Source organism: Oryza sativa, chromosome 2 (genome assembly GCF_034140825.1).
Source record: "Oryza sativa Japonica Group chromosome 2, ASM3414082v1".
Classification (NCBI taxonomy): domain Eukaryota; kingdom Viridiplantae; phylum Streptophyta; class Magnoliopsida; order Poales; family Poaceae; genus Oryza; species Oryza sativa.
The window spans coordinates 73236-83312 of record NC_089036.1 but is presented as its reverse complement, the minus strand read 5'-3'; positions in this window follow the sequence as shown (position 1 = coordinate 83312).

The following is a 10077-nucleotide window of genomic DNA, read 5'->3' as shown; positions in this document are numbered from 1 at the left end:
AAATCTGTATGTGAGTCGGTTTTTAAATTCGTTCGCTTTTGGAAATATAGAAGAAATCGTATAAGAAATAATGATCGGGCTCCTAATTGCAGCTTATAATTTTCTAACAATATATATATTCAAGTGAATTTCACCTTAACTAACCCATATAACAATAATAAATAAAATAGCTTTCACCAGTTGCAACTCACGGGTATTTATAAAAATTGAAGATGTTTTTGCCGGTAGTTTGGTACGTCATCCATGTATGAGTCAGTTTTTAAGTTCGTTCGCTTTTGGAAATACAAAATGAATTGTATATGAAATCTGTTTAAAAAAATTGGCATGCTAACTTGAGACGATCGGACTCCTAATTATAGCTCATGATTTTCTAATAAAATATATATCCGAGCAAATTTAACAGTGAATTTCATCTTAAATAAACCATATAACAATAATAAGATTAAAATAGCCTTCACCCGTTGCAACACACGGGCATTTTTTCTAGTTGAAATAAAAATTCAGATACGAACAATACGCTATTATTCATACATTTCGATGTGTGAGTTGACTTTGGATCTAAGATTTTATAATGTGGTATACGTGTGTATGTCATGGAGTGTTATCAAGTGTTATGAGATTTTTTTTCCATAACTATTTAAATAAATTTTAAACAAACAAGGAGACATCCTCTCCTGGATAAAAATAGTTGCCCTAGTACATACTACTTGATGGATAGAAACCTGCAAATAAACAGTGCACATGGGCGAGTAAATGGCTGCCTGTCTGCCTTTGATCCAGTACCGCATTCAATTCAATCGTCTGCTCTCCTCTTCTCCCATTGGCATTCAATTCATCTTCACTAGTGGGTGGGTATGTGTGTGTTGGGGGCAGTACAATTTCTTTTGGACCAGGCCAGCATGAGCATGCAGCATCGAAGAGCAAGTTTAAATAGTATAGCTAACTATGCGCTCCAATTCTTCTATAGCCAATTTAATAGCTCATTTATACAATAAGAATACTATACTACTAATATATGGTCCTACCTTTCATACACACACAATGTATTAGAGTCTGTGCTACAGCTGACTATAAATCTGTAGCTCGCTTTACTTCTCTCTTCTTTTCTCTCCTCCACATGTGTATACAGCTGACTTGTAGCCTGCTACTGTACTCGCTCTAAAGTAAACTGTGACTGAGCCAGTATGCCATTGATAGATCTGCCATAGATTTGCATGCATATTTGAGCAAATACTCGTAGAAATCACTGGGTCTGGGTGACTGGGCCTGTGGGCTCCCACACCAGCTATCCAAGCATTCCAAGTACTAGTGTTACTGTACTACTCCTACATACTACGCCAGCGTCCGGACGGACAGTATAGCTGTGTTTAGATGGAGGAAAAGGTGAAAAATTAGGAGAAAGTTAATAGTTTAGAGAAAAAGTTGTTAGTTTATATGTGTAGAAAAGTTTTCGATGTGATGTGATATGATAAAAAGTTGAGAATACGTACCAACTCGATCGATCAATCGATAGACGTGTATTAAGTACTACGAACAATACGTACCTCCAACACAGGGTGGGTCTGCATAAAGTACTACGTACCTCTCCATCACATTTTAGTGTAACTTTGGATTTCTGTGTTCAATATTTGACCATTTATCTTATTTAAAAATTAATAATTTTTTTAAAATAATAATCACACATAAAATAGTATTCATGTTTTTATCATCTAATAATAAAAAAATAGTAATCATAGAACTTTTTTAAATAAGACGAACGATTAAATATTTGACATAAACAATGTAAAACCATGATGTTTCTGCTACGGAGATAGTAGTACTACGGTATGCATTGACACACAGACCCCATCGACCACCACGAATGGTATTGATAGTAGATGCACCAATGTAGCAAACACGGCAGCTAATTCACCTTGGGATACTGTCCTGGTGATTGGAGTAGTCGTTGGTTTGACCCATCGTTGCTGCATATGCCTGCGTAATTGGGTCCACAACAACTGCTCGCTTCTACGTACTTCTACGTACTCCCTCTGTCAAAAAAAAAAAATTTAAAGGGTTTTAGATAGATGTGATATATCATATACTCCCTTCGTCTCATAAAAAGTCAACCTAATATTTGATGAGATGTTTTTTAGTCCAATGAATATTCTGAATATGAGTCTGTCTAGATTCGTTAGACTAGAAAACATCACATCCAATACTAGGTTGGCTTTTTATGGGATGGAGGGAGTACGTTTATCGAAATTTATTGTACTAAGATATGTCACATCCACCTAAAATCTCTTATATCATAGGACGGAGGGAGTAGTAGGGCCTGCTGCTGTGATATTCAGCTTAGTGGCCGAGGGATCTAGTTGGTAGAGAAGATGAACAGGAGAGACAGAAAAAAAGGAAGAAGGATAATTTGGTGTAAAAATTCTAGAAATTATATTGAAGAGGTAAGTAGTGGCATATTTCAAATAACAGTAAAATTGTAATGGTATTACTTCAGATAAATGAATAGTAATGATATATTTTAAAACCGTAAAAGTTACACTGACATACTCCCTCCGTAAAAAAAAAGCCAATCCTAACATCCCAAGACAAAAATAATGGAGATGAAGAATGACTAAAATGTCAGGTAAATGGTATTGAAGTGATAAAATTTAAACTCTAGAAGTTAAAGTTTTTGGATGGAGGGAGGAGATCTAATTAAGCCTATAATATACTGGTCATTGTTGTTAATCTTCCGACCATAATAACAATATAAAAGGTCGTTCCAGCTAGCTAGCCAGCCAGCGATCAGTCAGATCGACTCCAGAGCAGAGCCATTGGACGATATCGATGGACCTGACCTGCAGGCTGCAGCATCTGCGTGCATGTGTTGCATCTATCTACATCTGCACGCATCACATAAATTGATCATAAATTCCATCTATGGACCTTAATTGCTTTCACCCTCACCAAGCTTCTGTATGATATGACTACTGAGCTATACTCCCTCCGTAAGGGCATCTCCAACTGGATGGCCAAATAGCTATTCAAGTCAAAATTTAGCTAACTTAGAAAAAAAAAATGCTCCAACAGACTTACTAATTGGATGGCTAAGTTATTTGGCTGGCTAAATTCCTCACCACACTTGCCAAAGTTGGCCAGCCAGAGGGCTTGCCATCGGTGTGGGTCCCACACCCTCTCTCCTTTCTCTCTCCCTCTTTCCCCATCCCGTCTGCTGCTCCCTCCCTGCTCGCGGCGCCATCCGCCCGGTGCCGCCGTCGCCGTCCACCCGGCGCCGCAGTCGTCGTCCTCCCGGCGCCGCCGCCGTCATCCTCCGGCGCTGCCGTCGTCCATGGAGCCGAGTGAGAGGCGGCGCAGGGAGAAGATGCCCGTGGGGTCGAGCTGCACGGTTTGGTGGACCATGATGTAGCGCAGCTCCTCATCGAGAAGCACCATGGCGAGCTGCACGGCGACCCCGGTGGAGGAGGAGGACTCCGCGCCGCCGCCGCCGCCGCCGCCGCCGCTGCCGCGCGCGAGGAGCTCGACGGCCGGTGCTTTCTCTGAGCTAAGCCATGGCAAGAAAGGCACGAGAGGAAGAGGAAGAAGAAGAAGAAGAGGAAGGAGAAGAGCAGTCAGGGCACGGGGATCAGTGGCAAGCCAATGGGGGCAGCTTCTTCTTCGATGCAGCATCTGTTCTTGCTCTGCCGCCTCCTCGGCTTCTGCTTTGCGTTCACGGCGAGCCAGCAGCAGCAGTCGGACTCGTGTAGCAGCGCCGGCGTCGCGGTCGCGCATCTCGCCTTCTGCTGCCTGACCGTCTGGAAGCAGGAGGACTTCGTCCTGCGGGTGTGTATGCTACTGAATTTTGCAGTCCTACCAGTTATTGGAATTTTACTGCGTACCAATTTCATCTCGGTGATTTTTTTTTATTTTGGATGTCATTGCCAATGCACGCCTGCAGAGTGCAAATTAACAGGCTTGGTAGTTAAATTGATTAGAGTTGAGTAATTAACAGGCTCGCGCGAGGTACCGCGCCGTCGACTCGCGCGGGAGAAAGAGGAAGTAGGGGAGAGGAGGAAGAAGAAGAAGCAATTGACGTGTGGGGACCAGCGTCATAGAATTAAAATAGAATGGGTAGATATAGAGGCGGTTAGAGCGAGTAACTAGTTTGACTAGTCAAATTAGATGAAGAATTGGTTATATAGGTGTTTGAGTTGGCTATATAGTTGTTTGGAGAGTCCGATTTAGATAGGCTGTTGGTGATGCTCTAAAAAAAGAAAAAACCAATCTAAAGAAAGATGTGACCCTTCCTTACAACGAATCTGAACAGATTCCTTCTAGTACAGCGTGTTCATATTTGTTTTAGTAGGAGAGGTCACATCCTCTCTTAGATTGATTTTTTTTAACGAAGGGAGTACTCCGCATTAGTATTAACCCAAGTGAAGTGTAGCTAACAAAAGAAAAAAGTACATTAAATTAATCAGAAAAGCTGTTGAAAGTTGTCATTATGTACTACTGTCGAACGATTTTTTTTCTGAGATTACCCAGCAAACACACATCCACACACCACTATACACGTAACACCAATCACTGTTAATGAAAAGACACGACGACTTGAGAGATCTGCTTAGCTCCAGTGCAGATCCAAAATACTGACAAGATACACACATTCTAGTTAGTTTAATCTTGTAACTGACAAGATGTACAAATTAGAGATCAATGAGTCGATTGTCCAATAAGCCGATATAGCATGCTAGCTGATGCTTATACCAGGCGATGTCAATAGAGTTTTGAACAATCGGCTATATTTCCAATGTAAATTCTGACACTTGAGTAAATAATCTATCGATGAAACAATTTAACTGACACCAATAAAACCCTAGAAAAGATCTAGTCGATACATGTAAATTGAGACTTCGACTTAGATTAACTAAGATATATGATAAATAGGTGTTTACATCAACAATATTAGAGTGTCGAGGCCCTAGCCCTTCCGATACAAATAGCTATAACAAGCCTTACCCCTCGTTGGAGATCGAAGCCGATGCAGCCCAACTCGAAACAAGACCTCGTCGAGAAAGACGAAAATAAAAAGGATGGCGATGCGCCGAAGTTGTATTGACCGATAGATAGATTACAAGGATCTCGGGTGTACATATTTATACCCATGAGTGGATACTAATCCTGAGCGGATACTAAACAAACTTTTCTAAAGATAAAAGAAAAAACATAAAATCCTCATCGGACATGAATCATACTTTCCTAAATACAAAACTTGCTTAACTAATAGATAAACTAAACTGCTATGACGTGGTTTCCATGGTTCCTTCTTAAACTCGAACTCTTTTAGATAAGCTTTCCATAGGCTCATTGTGCTCTTTCCTTAACCGAATCCATTAAAAAATCTTACCAAATTTTGGCGTTAACACACACTTACACCCCCGCGAATGCGCCCCTAACACCAATTGCATATTCCTGATCTCACTAAAGTCATGTTGAAATTTCATTTGCTTGTGCATAATATTTATAGGCACCAGGATTTGAACCCAGTAAAGTCATGCACCCACAACTTCACCATCACACCACTTGTATTTCCAGAACGAGCGATTTGGTATCACAGCACAGCGATAATATTTTGTGTGCGAGTGTGTGTACTCCCTCCGTGAAAAAAAAAGCTCAACCTTGGTGAGGATGAGATAACCTAAGACAACAAATCTTGATAGTTCTCTGTCCAGATTCGTTGTACTAGGTGATGTCCAACCTTAATATCATCCTTACTTAAAGTTGGACGGAGGGAGTAAGATCCATCGGGCTGGTCTGTTGTCTTACGTGGCGTTGGCGATCAATCATGGCCATGGAATGAAATGGCACAGATGGCGTCTCGAGCTCGTGCCGTAGGCGTAGGGTATACACCTACAAGATATATATCACTATCATATTTTATCACACATAAAGTACTATTCATATTTTATCATCTAATAACAATAAAAATACTAATTACAAAAATATTTAAATAATACGAACGGTTAAACGTTGGATACAATCAATGCAAAACTACCCTTATTTTAAGATGGATAGAAAGTTATGTATATGGGACTGCCTATATATCATCTGACAGATTTTTTAGCATCTTATCATACAGATTTCTTACTCTTTGGATGAACATCTAACAGATGATGACAGATTTTTTAGCCTCTTATCATACAGATTTCTTACTCTTTGGATGAACATCTAACAGATGACATTAATATACACAAACAAAATATAAAACAACAAACAAACAGGCCACATGGACAATCTGAAGCTCACGTGGACTCAAATGGGCTCAAGTTGATTTCAGACTTACATCATAAATACACTAAAATTACATATGTAATTTTCAGACTTACATCGTAAATACACTAAAATTACATATGTAATTAATATATAATTACAGTGTAAGTACGGTGTAATTAGTACGTGTGGGATCATAAACAAATTAGCATTAGAAAACATAGCTCAAATCGATAATGATGGAGTCGGCAAAAATGCACCACGAATCTTGACACCATCCAACGCACATAAATCTGCAAGATATGTGACTCAAAAATCTGTCACCAAACAGATAGCAATTCCGTATATCGGAATTCCTGAGTCAGAACTGTATATGATGATGATGATCAGTCAGCGGTCATATATCATATTTCTATTATTCATATATACATATTATTAATCATGTATATATTATTATATTTAAAGACGGCGTCGTTGAATTATTATGGGTTAATTTGATCTATACCACTACAAATTTTGCTATTCAGAAAAATAATATTACAATTCGTTTATTCGTAACCATACCACTGCCGTTAGGTTTCCATCCATTTTCTTCCTTCTCCATCTTCTTCCTTCTCTCTTCCGTCTTCTTCCCGGTGATGGTGGCGGCGAGGCCTTGTCCCGGTGGCGAGCCGTCTCCCACGCGGGAGAGACGGTGCGGCGGCGCCCGCGCGCCACGAGGTGAAGCAACACGGCAGTGCTCGCGCGAGTCTGTCGTGGCGGCATGGTGGTTCTGGCGCGGAGGCGGCGAGGCGGCTGCTCCCAAATGAGACAGATCGTGAGCGCATTATAACAAAGACCAAGCGTCCATGCTGCATCCTACTGTACTGTATCACTCCCTCCATTTTGATTGAATGGGACCTATTATATTACCAATCTAAGGAGGTGTTTATTAGGGGGTGTAAAATTTTAGTGTGTCACATCAGGTATTATATAGGGTGTTGTATGGAGTGTTTATGCACTAATAAAAAAAATAAGTATCCGACAGTAAATATGAGACGAATTTATTAAGCCAAATTAATATGTCATTAGCTCATGTTTACTGTAGCACCACATTGCCAAATCATGGAGCAATTAGACTTAAAAGATTCGTCTCGCAAAGTAGTCACAATCTGTGCAATTAGTATTTTTTTAAGCATATATTTAATACTTCATGCATGTGCTCAAACGTTCCATGTGACATGGTGTAACATTTTTAGGTGGGATCTAAACAGGCCCTAAACAAAAAAAAACTAGGATACATTGTATTTAACCAAAATCTATTATATTTTAAAACGGAAGATATAGAGGCTAGCCAAAATAAATCTTACTAGCGTCCAAATTTTGATAAACTGACAATATTATCGTTTATCAAAATTTTTATAAGATTTCTTATCTATTTACCTCAATTTGACGAGAAACTAAATACATACACATCTTTGATAATTTTAGTAAAAAGTAATATGGTTTAAATTTTAAAATAATATCAATCTGAATAGCCCATAGTATTCACTGTTGAGGGTACGAGCTGAATTGAATGGCTCCATAGTACTAGTACTGAAACGACTGATCCAGTAGTCATTGTAGCAACAGTACTGTAGAAGGTAGGACTGACGGACTGTGGTGGAAGTGTGGATGGATATACGGCCGGCCATCATCCATTCATTCGTCGTTTCCTGTATCCAAATATTCCATAAAAACGAATCTACGATCGGATGTGACATATTCTAATACGATAAATACGAATCTACAATCGAATGTGACATATTCTAATACGATAAATCTGAATAGATGTATATCCAGATTTGTAGTACTATGATGTATCACATCCGGTACTAGGTTGTTTTTTATGGGACGGAGGGAGTACACCTTTACCTTTTGTCCTAAAATAAATTTATTTTTCACAAATCCTACATATATCAATAAAAAGTTTTAAAAAATATTTCTACAATATCAAATCCTAATGTAACTATTTCTCATTTTATCTACTCTCAATATTATTTTTTTCACTTTTATAAACTTTAATGTAATAATTACTTTAAAAATAAAATAAGAATTCATTTTGAGACAATAAAAATGGCTAAAAATAAATTTATTATGGAACAAAGGAAGTCCTTTGACAATGCATATGCGCTAAAAATCTGGGACTATTAGGCCATCCCCAATAAAAAAACTATCAAACTATCAATTAGCTTTCATACATGTTATTCATGTAGATACTGTATAAAAACTATATATTCAATGGATGATGTCGTCAAATTAAATTCTCATCCAATCATCTCTCTTCTCTCTTTTTATCCACCTATTTCCTATTTTTCATTATTTGTTCTTGCGTAGAGATGGTTTTTTGCGAGAGAAATGATTTCTTCATTTTTTTACCTCCGTCATTAACTCTATTAACTCTCTTGTCACATCAGATTTTTTATTATGTGACAAATATTTAATGCTACCTAGCTGCACCCGGGCTGCCTTCAATCCGTTCTGTAACCCCAACCCCAGATGCGTTGTGCAATGCATTCTGACACACTCAGGTGGTGTTTGGATCCAGAGACTTAACTTTAGTTTCTATATTTAGACACTAATTTAGAGTATTAAATATAGACTACTTACAAAACTAATTATATAAATGAAAGCTAATTTGAGAGACAAATTTTTTAAGCCTAATTAATCTATAATTAGAGAATGTTTACTGTAGCATCACATAGACTAATCATGGATTAATTATGCTCAATAGAATCGTCTTGCGAATTAGTCCAAGATTATGGATGTGTTTTATTAATAGTCTACGTTTAATATTTATAATTAGTATCTAAACATCTGATGTGATAAGAGCTTAAAAGTTTTAGTTCCATCTAAATAAGGTATCAGGTGTCGTTGTTTCCAATTTTTAAGTTTATAGGAGTAATAATTAAAACTTAATTAATCATATATTGATAATACTTCTATTTTATGTGTCCTTGCTTCTTTATCGGATGAAAAGAACACCTCCTGTATAACTTATCCGTTTAATTGCTTCTTGCATGAGCACAATTTATACACAGCACCAAGCTGGTGCATGGGCCCATCAATCAATGGTTCGACTCACAACCAGGGTTGATGTTACCACCGTAACCAGGGCTTACCGCGGAGTATGGTAATATAAATACCGCGGTAACCTCCTTAAATTCAAATAAATTTAAAAAATAATTTGAATTTTTGATAAATTTTGCACGGTTTTTCATGGTTACCGCGGCGCCGGGGTGCGGTAACCCCGGCCCCGGCGGTTTGAGAAACCCTACTCACAACACATAGGCCTCACGTACATCACGTGACATATGCCTCCATCATAACAGCCTCAGACGCCGCAGCCACCTTTCGTAGTCCTTTTGGCTGCCCTGGGGCGTCATTGTTTTTCTTTATGTTTTAGCTCTTTAAAAATTTATTTTACAAATATACCTTTATAAAAAACTTACTTAGAAATAAACTATTTTTCTCGACGTCAAGATTATTAGAACCGAGTTTCAATGTCTTGACGTCAATCACACTGGCACCAATAGCCTCAATCAGACCCGTTGATGCCCAAGAGCCAAATAGACGACCGCATAGGGTCTATGATTTTTTTTGGGCCCATGTGAAGATGAAGGACTATAGTCTATTGCCCACAACTATAGCATGCAAGGCAAATCGCCAAGCCCAGGTGGCCACGCGTACGACACTGCAACATCATCGCATCGATCCTAATTCTGTGATTGCGTGCGTTGTGGCTGCTACGAGAATGAGACGAGATTGTCGATCCCAATTCCATGCCGCGGTGACCAGCGAGGCGACGATACAACT